Source organism: Muntiacus reevesi, unplaced genomic scaffold (assembly GCF_963930625.1).
Source record: "Muntiacus reevesi unplaced genomic scaffold, mMunRee1.1 SCAFFOLD_94, whole genome shotgun sequence".
Taxonomy (NCBI): Eukaryota; Metazoa; Chordata; class Mammalia; order Artiodactyla; family Cervidae; genus Muntiacus; species Muntiacus reevesi.
The window spans coordinates 176,466-189,116 of NW_027077985.1; positions in this window are offsets into that span (position 1 = coordinate 176,466).

Here is a 12,651-nt window from a genome sequence, read left to right on the forward strand (position 1 = left end):
CGGGTTTCATCCCCACTGTGCCCAAGGTTCTGGAAGAGGGAGCGCACAACACCTGCCAAAAGTCCCTGGCTGTGTCCTGAACATGCTACCTCCTCGGGGAATGTTGACCCTGGAGAGGGCACCTGCAACTCCAGCTCAGAAGGCTCAGCAGCATCCTGCAGTGCCCCTAACCTGAGCCTGCGTTATTCACTCCACCTAGCAAACAGAAAAAGGAAGCTGCAGGCCCCAGGGTGTGAGGAAGTGTGGCAAGAATCTCAACCCTCAGCTGGCTCAAAGGCTATTAAGCCCACCAGTGCCATCAAGAAGGGTGGGGGCAAGGAAGCGGGAGAGCTGACAAGCATGGTGTTCCCAGGGGAGCCATGTCCCATTGAGAGAGGAATGCTGGTCTGGTTTAAGTTTCAGAATCACCCATTTTGGCCAGCCGTGGTCAAGAGTGTCAGCCCAACCCAACAGACTGCAAGGGTGCTTTTGATTGAGGCCAACATGAACTGTGAGGAGAGTGGCATTCAAGTTCCTCTTCGAAGGTTGAAGCATCTGGATTATACTGGCAAAGAAAAGCTAATGAAGAGAGCCAACAACGTATATGGGGAAAGTGTCAACTGGTGTTTCTCACTGATTTCCAGCTACAGAGAAGGGCTTGTTTGCGGGTCTTTTGTGGGCTCTTTCCTGGACTATTATGCTGCTGACATCAGTTACCCCATGAGGAAAGCCATCCAAGAAGGGGATCTGCAGATGGATTTCCCCAAGTTGAAATATTCTGACCTGGAAGATTCTGAGGAGGAGACCTCTGTGGCTGCAAAGAGGCACTGCAAGAGAATCCTCCCTGACCAGATGAGGGCTGCTCGGGACCGAGCCAACCAGAAGCTGGTGGACTTCATCGTGAAAAGAAAGGGGGCCGACTCTCATCTTCTGGACACTGTCAAAGGCAGGAAAGAATCCAAGTGGCTGGAATCATTTCGGAATTCAGAGAGGTATGTGATCTGTGTTGAAACATACCTGGAGGATGACGATCAGCTGGATGTGGTGGTAAGCCATTTACGAGAAATCTACAAACACGTAGACAAGAAAGCACTGGCTCTGACGAGAGATGACCCAGTGAGCTTCCTTCTGGAAGTTCTTCTGCCAGAAGCAATGATTTGTTCAATTGCTACAGTGGATGGATTGGACAACAAGGAGGCAGAAGCAAAGTACCTGCAAGGGCCACCTGTGTATTACCGGGAAAAAGAGCTGTTTGATAAGAAAATCTTGAAGAAAGTAACAAAGAGATCAACCAAGAGGTACAAGGCTAAACTCTCCCCCTGAGCCCAACAGGGCATCAGGCAGACTTCTCAGCCACGCCATTAGCAACAATCCCCGTCTGTATGAACTGCATGATCCTCCCACTCCACATGGCATGTAAACACCTTCTAGAAATCCAAGGCCTCAGGAACACACTTGAATTCACTCTGGATCCATCTCCAGCACCTGTGAGTGGCATGGTCATCGTCAGTTTCTTCTTCCCAAAACCCTCACACCACTAACTTTTTAAAATATTTTAAATGTCTATACTTCCCTCTACATGCCCAGATGTCTAGTTTTCCAGATATTTTCTCAACATGGCTTTTGACTCTACTTAATATTTTAAAGGTAGACATGCATTCTTTTATCACACGAAAAACCCCTGTATCGGATACAAAGCAGCAATCGTGTTTAAGCTCTAAGGCATGTTTCTTACAGAAAAGCCACATGGGTTTCCCATTCCTCCTGTGGCACATCGGTGTCCACAATTGATCGGATTCCTCCTTAAGATAAGCCCTGACTTTTCCCTGCCATGCTTATCCATTTGGAAAAAAAAGCCCTGAGAGATGAAGCCAGTGACAGAGATGTTTCCTGTATACTAGCACTACCTTCCAATAGTTCTTGGAAAAGCAGTCTGAAATCCAAACAAAGTTAACAGCTGATCTGCATGTGGTCACTGTGAGGTTGAATGAAACCTCGATGTGCAGTAAGTTTTGTCAACCCCTGCAAGAATACTCACCCTTGGCTTCCCTGAGATTCCATTTGTGGGAGGAGCTCTTCTTCAGTGACTGAATAGTTTTCCCAAATGAACAGAGTCCTGGCTGTCTTCCTACATGACAGTGACTGAATCCCCTACATGCCATTCTCTGTCCCCTTGTGGAAGATGACTACAGCCATTGTAGACTCAGGTTGGCTTGTCTAGACCTGGAGTCCAGGCTGACTGCTCAGAACCCATCCAGTTGGCATAGATTGTAGCAAAGCAGGTGCTTTGCCCTCATCGACCCATGTCCTCCCAAAAAAGGCAGTCATTTGTCCCAAACCAAGCAAGCTTGATCCTTTAACTTATTCATCAGTTAGCTCCGACAGGTCTCCAGCAGTGTACGTGCAGACGAGTAAGTCATCCCAGGCTGCCTGAGCAGTAGGTGGACCAGGAGGGTCTGGGAAGTAGGTCACAGAAAAGTCTCCATTCAGCTAAACATGGTTGCTGTCAGAGTACAGTGAAAGGTAGTTTAACAGGTAAATTCTAAAGCCCATGGATTGTTATCCTAACTCGAAATAAGATTTCATTATTACTATTTTTTTTTTTTGGGGGGAGAGGAAGAAAAGTATTAGAAAAGCCAGTTTATTTTGTAAAACCCAATGAGAAAATAAACATTAAAGATTTAACATGAACCTGAGTGTGGTTTTGTTCTTAGAAAGAATCAACTGTCACTGTCCCAGGTTCAACTCAGTTCAGTTCAGTTGCTCAGTCATATCCGATTCTTTGCAATCCCATAGACTGCAGTTCGCCAGGCTTCCCTATCCATCACCAACTCCCAGAGCTTGCTCAAACTCATGTCCATTGAGTCAGTGATGCCATACAACCATCTCATCCTCTGTCATCCCCTTCTCCTCGTGCCTTCAATCTTTCCCAGTATCAGGGTCTTTTCCATTGAGTCAGGAAAAAATTTTAGCCCCAGGTTATGGGGATAAAATTACATGGCCATGTGACTTTTTTTTAATTTGCAAAGGTGAGCTGTTTTGATTCACAGTAAAACCACTGTGTCTTTCACCTCAAACTTCTGCTTCATCACATTTCATATAGCCCATAGTTGGAATGTCTAAATAATACTCCTCCTCCTCTAGGAGGAGTGCAGCCTCCTCCTGGCCCACATCACCAGCATGTGCCCTTATCCGTTAGTAGCAAAGAGTCTATTATCCAATGACTTTTACCTGTGTTTCTCCTTAGCACAAACTAATACATATTTCCTTATTCTTTCTCAGCCCAGGTCATTCAATTCAGTGCTAAACCACACACAATCCACAGCCGGGGTCCTGCACACCTGGTTACCAATGGCTTGTGGTTATCTGCTACTGACCATGTCACTTGTGTATGCTTAGTCGCCCAGTTGTGTCCTACTGTTTGTGACCCCATGGACTCAAGCACACCAGACTCCTCTGTCCATCGGGATTCTCCAGGCAAGAATGCTGGAGTAGGTTGCCATGCCCTCCTCCAGGGGATCTTCCCAAACTAGGGATGGAACCCAGGTCTCCCAAACTGCACACAGATTCTTTACTGTCTGAGCCACCTGGGAATTTCTAATTCCAAAGAATTTGAAAATGATGAAACACTAAAATTGTGCTGTAAAATCATATGTGGAAGCTTGGAGTCTTTGTCAATTCCAAAGCTACCTGAAGCTTTCAAAAGCCATCTTTCCAGACCTTACCCTTGTGTTTGACCCTCCATGACTTTGGAATGGCAGGTTTGCTGGAAATTGCAGCCAGTGTTGACCTGCCAGAGTTTCAAATGTATTCCTCAGTATCACTCTTCCACTGAGACCGAAATGTAGCTTCCAGGGTCCCACCCTTGTGAGTCTGATTTGGGGATCTGGGCTGAAACACTTGCACCTGCATTTTCATATGCAACCTGAAGATCTGGATGCTGGTGGTACTGGCAGATATGTTTCATCTGAGATCAGCTCTTGCATCAGTCAGTGTGTAGACTCCAAGGTGCACCGAGCTCACTGAGCCTCCAACTTCCAGGGTTGCACTGCTCAGAGCCTCCAGACTAGCCTTTCTGACTGAGTGGTGACTGGCAGCCCTTTCCATCACACCCCCAGGCCTTCCAACTTCTGGACCCACTCCCCACACAAAATGAGACAGAGCCCAGGCAGAGACTGAGGCGAGATCAAGTTGGGGTGGGAGCAGAACAGGACTTTCCATAGCTCATCTGAGAAAACTGTAAGGCTTCTTCCTACAAGAACGCTGCGGGAGTGCTCCCTCTAGGAGGTGATGTTGGGCGCGTGTGGAAGGACAATCACAGCAGTGAGGAAAAGGAGCGAGAGAAGTGTGCCCACTAGGGTGTGGGAGAGATTGTTTCCCGGTAATCTCATGTCCTAGCTCCAACCCAAGAGCACAACTCATGATCTCCATTCTACTGATGAGGAACCAAAAAGGGAAGGGAATGTTGTTTCTTGGGACAAAATGGGTAATTACCAATCCAAGTCAACTGAGCAAGAGAACATATTTGAGTGAGCCCAGGTCCATATTGAGGGTAGTGACATGGAGAAGGGTGGGCAAGGGAGGGTATCCCTTCCCCTCAGCTGAGGGCTGCATGAGACCCTGCCTGAATGTTATACACACACTGTCCTAGCCAAGCCTGCATGCACACCTATCATGGAGATATCTTTACTGTGGCCACTTCAGAGTTGCAGGAAATGGGATTCCAAAAGGTGAAGAGTATTGCTGGGAGTCACAGAACTGATAAGCGGTGGGATTGGACTTAGGCCTCTGTAACTCAGCTTGCTCCTTGCAACTCAGCTTGCTCCTTCCAAAGTCACACAAGTTACACAGTTTTGGGAAAATGGAAACTTAAAACAATGCTAGGAGCTTCCTGCTTAATCAAGTTTGTTTAAAGGTCAGGCACCCCCTCCCCCGCCATGTCCTAACAGCTCTTCCCATTTGCAAAATACCCCTGGTTTAAACTAGCCTATTAACAGTCAGCACTGCCACTATAGTCTGATGTCATGCACTGTCTTTAAAACCTTTGTAACCCCATTGTTCAGTGCTCAGAGCTGGAAGTGTCACCTCCTTGGGTCCGCTGGTGTAATAAACCTGAGTTCTCCAACTCTCCGAGTGTGGTGCTTGGTTTCTCGACCATCCAACTTCTTCAACAGTATCTAGTAGAGTGGGGCCTGAGGATTTGCATTTCTGAAACTTTCCAGAGGAGGCTGATGTTTTGGTTTCTAGACCTCTACCTCCTCTCACAGCGCACCCTCAGCACTGGAGCAGCAGTGCCTTCAATAACGGAGATCTAGTCCTGCTTCCATGCCTTCAGACACTCCCTTCACCCCATCTAGAATGTTTCCATCCATGGTCACCTTTGAAAAATTCTCCAGGTCCACCCATAGAAGACGGGTTTCTCTGATCCGTTCTCTGCAACAATCCACTCACACATTCTGTTGCTACTCTTTGTAACAATGACTTCATTGTGTGTTTTGTGGATTATACTTATGTTTGTCTTTATCTGTCCTCCATGCTGAGTTCTTAATTTCCAAGGGAATGGCCTTGTCCTGTTTTAACATTTTATGCCCAGCTGCAAGTAGAGGCTTAAAGAAATGCTTGCTCACAGAGGCATGCCTCCACGCTGCTAACTTTCAGGTCCCTCCATAACCCTGGTCTAACCACTGTTTCATTCTGATCTTTTGCCATTCCTTTGACTCCCCAGTGCTGCTCCAGATTGCTTTCCACCCAGTAACAGCATCAGACAGGACAGGCAGAATGACTTCATCCACAAATATAAAGTATGATTAATTATAACAATGACCAGTTTCAGGATCATTAATAAATACATTTTCAGGACTCAAGAAGTATGAAGTAACACTGCAGTTCTCAAGCAGAGTCCAGGGAATCTGGGAGTCCTTGAGACCCTTTCAACTGGAATCTAAAGGATCAAATCTCTTTTCATAATGCTGCTAAGATGTTTTTACTTTTTGCACTTTTTCCCAAGGGTAAGGTGGAATTTTCCAGAGGCAACCAAAGTGTGATATTGTGGCAGACTAAAGTCAGAAACAGACATGATTTCCCAGCTCTCTCACATTAAGCTATACATCAAAGAGGGTTACAAAAATGTAAAACAATGCCGTTCTTTCCACTAACTTTCATTGTTTTGTATCGATTTTCTTCACAAAATATGTTATTCATGTTAACTTGCAGTGGTTTTATTACTGTCATCTTTAAATGAATAAATAATATTTTTATTTTCTCATTTTCAATTTTAAAACAGTAAATATTGGTATGTATAACACACATATACAAGAGCTCTTTGAGGTTCTCAATAAAATTTAAGAATGCAAAGGGGTCCTGAGAACAAAAAGTTTAAAGACTGGTTTAATTTGATGCTCCACAATGGAATGAAGTAAAAAAAAAATTTCAATGTATCTTAGGTTATTGGGGTGGCAGTCTTCACTCTTTAAACAATGATTTTATGTTTTTTTTCCTCTTAATGATAGGACAGGTACCACAGAATTCAAATTTAGGCAGGCAAGCACAGAAGAGTTTTGTAATCCATGCAGAACATCAGATATTTGCACTAACAGTTTCTATGCTTCATCGTTTAAATTTTTCTTTTTTTGTTTATATGTGGGAAAGATATACATTAATAAATGGAATGTGTGTGTGTGTGTGTGTGTGTGTGTGTGTGAGTCCCTCAGTCATGTCCAACTCGTTGCAACCCCATGGACTGTAGCCCACCAGGCTCCTCTGTCTATGGGATTTCCCAGGCAAAAAAAATGGAGTGGGTTGTCATTGCCTTCTCCAGGGGATATTCCCCACCCAGAGGTCAAATCCAGATCTCCCACATTGGCAGGCTGGTTCTTTACCACTGAGCCACCAGGGACAATACTAACATATCCTTCAGGGGGAACTCAATTCAACCTAGTACAATAGACAATGGCGCAAGTTAGAGAAATTATACAGAAAAGAAGTATGACTTAAAATCATCAAGCTCAAATCAAAGAAGCTAATTCCATATTTCAGTTTATGATAAGAAAGAGCTGAGGAGGTTATCAGGCCAAAACCTTAACTTCCTTTATTGCATCGTTGCTCTTTGACACCACGTGCTTGGAAATGTGACTTAAGAAACTGGGTCTTCTGCTCTTAAGTTTCCTGCTGGACCTCACAGGGTCCAGGAGTGCCCGCTGGGCTGGGGGAGCCAGTTCACATTCTTTTTTAAGTCAGTCCAGTCCTGCTTATATGATGCAGGTGGGGAGAATGATCTGGAGCTACAAGATTTAAAATACAGTTGTGCCAAAGCTCTTGGATAGGAGGAGGGATACAGAGGAGGAGAAAGAAGAAGAAAAGTGGAGCCTTCTGAAATTCTGAAACCTTCTAACCTTGGGACCTCGAGGCCATTTAAAAATGCATCTTGCAGTGACGAAAAGCATTGCTAGGAATGAAATTAGTTTGGTCAGTGAATTTAAGGAAGGAGATCTTGTAAAGAAAGACAAATGAGGGCAAAAACACGGCCAAATTGTTGTGGTGAGTTGAGCCATGAAAACTGTTGGAAGTTGACCAAAGTGAGCCCAAAGACTGAGAACCACTGAGCCCAGTATCCACCACTGCATGTGGCCTCACTGACAAGAAAACCACACCCATGGGCAAGAGCTGCACTTACCTAATCCAGTCTCATATACCCTATAGGTACATAGAACTTCAATTGTGGCTCAGCTGGTAAAGAATCCGCCTATAATGGGGGAAACTTGGGGTTGATTCCTGTGTTGGGAAGACCCCCTGGAGAAGGGAACAGCTACCCACTCCAGTATTCTGGCCTGGAGAATTCCATGAACTGTATAGTCAATGGGGTCAAAAGAGTCAAACACAGTTGAGTGACTTTCACTTTCACCCCATAGATACACATTTAGAAGCTTAAAATAGTGTCCATTTATTATGCACAGCTGTCCAGAGCTGGCCTAGCTTCCAAGGCTTCATGGAGAGTGTCAACTGCTGGGGTCTCCCAAATTGCTTTGTTGCCAGCCTTGACATGTAATCTTAGCAGTTCCCTTTGCAAAAAGTGCAGTCAGTGGCCTCCCTCCTGATGAAGATCACCTTATGCATTTTTCATGGAATGCACCTCCATTGCAGATATCAAAAGAGCTGTCTGCCAATTAAGTAAGACTTCATTGCCAGTCCCTGTTTGCCTCTCCAGCCTCTTTTGGTGTGCCAGGAACTCCCAGCACACATACATCATGGCCCACATGGATTTCCTCTCTGACAGACTGGCAACACTTTCTCCCCTAGTATCCCACCCTTTAACCCTGGCTGGGCCTTTAAGACCAAGCTCAGAACACTTCTTGTCCAGAGAGTCTCTGTGGATTCTCCTCAGGCTGAGTCCCATGTCATCAAAGTCGATCTTCCTCGGGCCTACACACACACTCCATGGCAAGCAACCTCAGGCCCAGGTGCTCTGTGCTGCTTGAACATAGGACACCAATGCCTGCAGAGTCCTAAGGAGGTGCCCAGCACTTAGTGCTCAACAAGGGCAGCTGTGTCCCTGCCACCACCACCTATATCAGGATGCCTCTCCTCCAGTGCTGACCCTTTCTCTCTGTGTGCCCAGATGGTAGCACTGGTGCTGGCCCTGCCAAACAGAGCAGCTACCCCAAGCTGTGAGTAAACAGGCCAGCAACAAACAGCCCTCTATCTCTTAGAAGGAATACACTGAGTGTGGTGCCCCTTGCTGGTAAACAAGGGAAGAAAAGGACCCCTGAGATGTGTCCTTGACCTCTCCTCTGAGCAGGCATGTCATAAGGTTTCCATCACTAGATCTACTGGGGACCACCTGCAGGACAGGCAGGATAATGCCTCCCTATCTCTATCCAGGCCATTCTGGCCCTCCAAGAATTACTTCTGGGAGGATTGAGGGATGCCTGGAGACAAGCATCAGCAGGAACTTGCCCACAGTCAAAGCCCAGGGCCCTGAGGTCCGAGAGGCCTGCCCTGCATCCCCAGGTACCAGTGATATTTGCCTCTTCCCCGGTGTGGCTCAATTGTTCCCCAACATGCTCCCAGTCATGACCCTTCCAGGACCTCCCAAAATCCACTTGGGCCATTCTACCTGTCAGCCATCAGTCACCCTCTGGTCCCTCTAAATCAATGGATTGGCCGGGCATGGTTTGCAGAGAGACAACCAAAGTACGGGGAGGGAGAGAAATGCACACCTTCTGCCCCTCTCAGGGGCCCTTTCCCACATGGCCAGGCTACTTCTTCATCCGTTCCCAGAGAAACTCCTTTGGGAGGAGTCAGGACCCAACCCTGGGCCAACTCCTTGTCAATCAGACCCCAGGGGTGCAGAAACACAAATGGATACACACATGTCCCAGGCCGTGGCCACCAGGGCAAGGGGTCTGGTGAGAGAATGGAGTGACTGGACAATCCTGCCCTTCCTCCAGTGCCATCTTAACTCCAGGGCAACTCTTCATCTGGGAACATGCCAACCAAATTGCCCGGAACATTTGCACACTGGTCCTCAGAGTGGGGTGGTGGAAGGCAAAAGCAGGAGGGCTGAACCAGCCCAGACAACAGGGGACTTCTGGGAGTTTGCTCCAGCTGCTGTTGTCATATGGTAATGTGCAATGGTTAGGTGGGAAAGTGGTCCAGAGAGACCTTACTGTGCTTGTCTTTGTTAGTGGAGGGGACGGGAGTGCTGCATGCGGCCTTTTCCCTGTGACCTCGAGAACTGGCCCTGGGTGGTGCTCCCAAGTGCTGCAGAGATGTGACAAGAGGATGCACACAAGGAAGGGCTCTTTGGCACGGGTGTAAGGTGAGTACAGAGAAGTGGTGACCACCACTGCGGCTCACATCTGCTTCTGTGTACACTGCTGCATGTTGACGCAGGAGCTGTGGTGGCCTCCAGCATAAAGAAATCACCTGTTTTTAAATCGAGATAGAATTCTCATTCCATACATGTAACTCTTTTGAAGTGGACAACTCAGTGGCATTTAGCACATTCACACTGTTGTGTAGCCTCCCTCTTGTCCAACTACAGGATATTTTTCTCCCCCCAAACAAGAACTCATCAGCATTAGGCAGTTCCCGTACAATTCCTGCCAGGCCCTGCTAACCACTAATCTTTCAAATTCTGGACATTTCACATTAATGGAATCAAACAATATGCTGCATTTTTCACCTGGCATCTTTCAGAGTGTTTTCAAGGTTCATCCATATTGTAGCATGTATTGATACTTTTTATTTATTTTTTATATGTATCTCTATTCATATTTTATTTTATTATTTTAATCGGAGGCTAATTACTTTACAATATTGTAGTGGTTTTGCCATATATTGACATGAATCAGCCATGGATGTACATGTGTTCCCCACCCTGATCGCCCCTCCCACCTCTCTCCCCATCCCATCCTTCTGGGTGGCACCAGCCCTGAGCAACCTGTCTCATGCATCAAACCTGGGCTAGCGATCTGTTTCACATATGATAATTTACATGTTTCAATGCTATTCTCTCAAATCATCCCACTCTTGCCTTCTCCCACAGAGTCTGTTCTATACTGTTTTATAGACTGTTCTATACATCTGTGTCTCTTTTGCTATATTGCATATAGGGTTATCATTATCATCTTTCTAAATTCCATATATATTCATTAGTATACTGTTTTGGTGGTTTTCTTTCTGGCCTATTTCACTCTGTATAATAGGCTCCAGTTTCATCCACCTCATTAGAACTGATTCAAACGTATTCTTTTTAATGGCTGAGTTATACTCCATTGTGTATATGTACCACAGCTTTCTTATCCATTCGTCTCCCGATGGACATCTAGGTTGCTTCCCTGTCCTGCTGTGATGAATGTTGGGCTACATGTGTCTCTTTCAAAGCTGGTTTCCTTGATGTGTATGCCCAGCAGTGGGATTGCTGGGTCATATGACAGTTCTATTTCTGGTTTTTAAGGAGTCTCCACAATGTCCTCCATAGTGACTGTACTAGTTTGCATTCCCACCAACAGTGTAAGAGGGTTCCCTTTTCCCCACACCCTTTCCAGCATTTATTGTTTGTAGACTTTTGGAGAGCAACCATTCTGAATGTTGTGTAATGGTACCTCACTGTGGCTTTGAATTGCATTTCTCTGATAATGAGTGATGTTGAGCATCTTTTCATGTGTTTGTTAGTCATCTGTATGTCTTCTTTGGAGAAATATCTGTTTAGTTCTTTGGCTCCTTTTTTTTTTTTTCACTTATTTTTATTATTTGCAGCCTAATTTGTTTGCAATATTGTAGTGGTTTCTGCCATACATTGACATGAATCAGCCATGGATTTACATGTGTTCCCCATCCTGATCCACCCTCCCACCTCCCTCCCCAGCCCATCCCTTTGGGTCTTCCCAATGCACCAGCCCTGAGCACTTGTCTCATGCACCCAGCCTGGGCTGGTGATCTGTTTCACACTTGATAATATACATGGCACATTTTTTTTTATTGAGTCGTTTATTTTTCTGGAATTGAGCTGCAGGATTTGCTTGTATATTTTTAAGATTAATTCTTTGTCAGTTTGTTAGTTTGCTATTATTTTCTCCCATTCTGAAGGCTGTCTTTTCACCTTGCTTATCGTTTCCTTTGTGGGGCAAAAGTTTTTAAGTTTAATTAGGTCCCCGTTTTATATTTTTGCTTTTATTTCCAATATTCTGGGAGGTGGGTCATAGAGGATCCTGCTGTGATTTATGTTGGAGAGTGTTTTGCCTATATTTTCCTCTAGGAGTTTTATAGTTTCTGGTCTTACATTTAGATCTTTAATCCATTTTGAGTTTATTTTTGTGCATGGTGTTAGAAAGTGTTCTATTTTCATTCTTTTACAAGTGGTTGATCAGTTTTCCCAGCGCCACTTGTTAAAGAGATTGTCTTTTCTCCTTTGCATATTCGTGCCTCCTTTGTAAAAGATAAGGTGCCCATAGGTGACTGCATTTATCTCTCGGCTTTCTATTTTGTTCCGTCAATCTATATTTCTGTCTTTGTGCCAGTACCATACTGTCTTGATAACTGTAGTTTTGTAGTATAGTCTGAAGTCAGGCAGGTTGATTCCTCCAGTTCCATTCATCTTTCTCAAGATTGTTTTGGCTATTCAAGGTGTTTTGTATTTCCATACAGATTGTGAAATTTTTTGTTCTAGTTCTGTGAAAACTACCATTGGTAGCTTGATAGGGATTGCATTGAATCTATAGATTGCTTTGGGGAGTATACTCATTTTCACTATATTGATTCTTCCAATCTATGAACATGGTATATTTCTCAATCTATTTGTGTCCTCTTTGATTTCTTTCATTAGTTTTTTATAGTTTTCTATATGGGTCTTTTGTTTCTTTAGGTAGATATATTCCTAAGTATTTTATTCTTTTCGTTGCAATGAAGAATGGAATTGTTTCCTTAATTTCTCTTTCTCTTTTCTCATTGTTAATGTATAGGAATGCAAGGGATTTCTGCGTGTTAATTTTATATCCTGCAACTTTACTGTATTCATTGATTAGCTCTAGTGCTTTTCTGGTGGAGTCTTTAAGGTTTTCTGAGTAAGGTGAAAAGACAGCCCTCAGATTGGGAGAAAATAATAGCAAATGAAGAAACAGATGAAGGATTAATCTCAAAAATATACAAGCAACTCCTGAAGCTCAATTCCAG